The sequence below is a fragment of the Brienomyrus brachyistius genome, chromosome 22 (genome assembly GCF_023856365.1).
Source record: "Brienomyrus brachyistius isolate T26 chromosome 22, BBRACH_0.4, whole genome shotgun sequence".
NCBI lineage: Eukaryota > Metazoa > Chordata > Actinopteri > Osteoglossiformes > Mormyridae > Brienomyrus > Brienomyrus brachyistius.
In genome coordinates this window covers 15,714,994-15,716,110 of record NC_064554.1, presented here as the reverse complement: position 1 = coordinate 15,716,110, position 1,117 = coordinate 15,714,994, and positions in this window count along the sequence as shown.

Below are 1,117 nucleotides of genomic sequence, written 5' to 3'. Positions count from 1 at the left end.
TGTCAGTGCTCTGCTATGAAGTTCTATGATGTCATGAGCCCCATTAGACACAAGAGGGCGCCATGAAAGACCGGAGTTATACAAAATCTTTTTCAAGGTAGAGACTTCTGTTGTGATTTGCAAGTGATATTTCTAATAATTAAGTTAACATAGAAAAATAAATGCTTTTTTTGGGAGGAAATTTTGTGATGCGATTTGAATGACAATAGCACACTTTCTCCGTTATTACTGAGCTAAGCCATGCCTAACCCAGATTTGCTTAATTCTCAGTCCCGTTAGAAAGGTGCATCTTCAACGCCGGACCCAAGGTGATTTCTGTCAGTGGGCTCGTTTGTTTCCAGTGACGTCCCCGTCATTTAAAAGCCGGCTAGCAGGGACACGGCGCCAAAGCACAGAGGCGTACAAAAAATGATCGAGGCTTTTTTAAAAAAAAAAAAGAGGTGTGGGAGGAATTTTAGCGTTGGGCCCGTAAAAGGGCATTAAATCCATGTCATGGAACTGAAGGAGAGCAAATGAACAGAATGTGACCTGCAGCGTCAGAGACTATCGGCGAGCCGCTGCGGTCCGAGCGGCCTCCCACGCGTGCTGTCGTTTCTGCCCTTGCTTCTTCATTGTGCGTGATGTAACCAGCCAAGCATTGTCCATTTAATGAATAATTAGTTTAGTCGGTGGGCCTGTTCTACAGCGAGCCCGGGTACCTCGATGGCCGCTTATGGAGTTTAGGGTAAGATCTCACGGGGAGGTCTGGTAGCTGTCAAAGCTCTCGGTTTTACTAAGAAACACCTGAGTGAAAAGCTTGGAGTGTATTATGTGTCCGGATTATTGAGCTGTGTTCATGCACTTAAACTCCATTTTTGCAAACAGGCTGGGAGTGTTTGTTTTATGTAAATTATTTTTACACAATCGGCCCTTTGTTTTCATGGGGGATCGGTTACGGACCACCCCCCCACAGATACGAAAATATGCGGGTGCTCAAGTCCTGATATAAAATGCCGCAGTATTTGCATATAACCTACACACATCCTCCCGTATGCTTTGAATCATCTTTAGATTACTTATAATACCTAATACAATGTGAATGTTATGTAAATGTTGTGAATGGTTGTGTTTTTTTTTT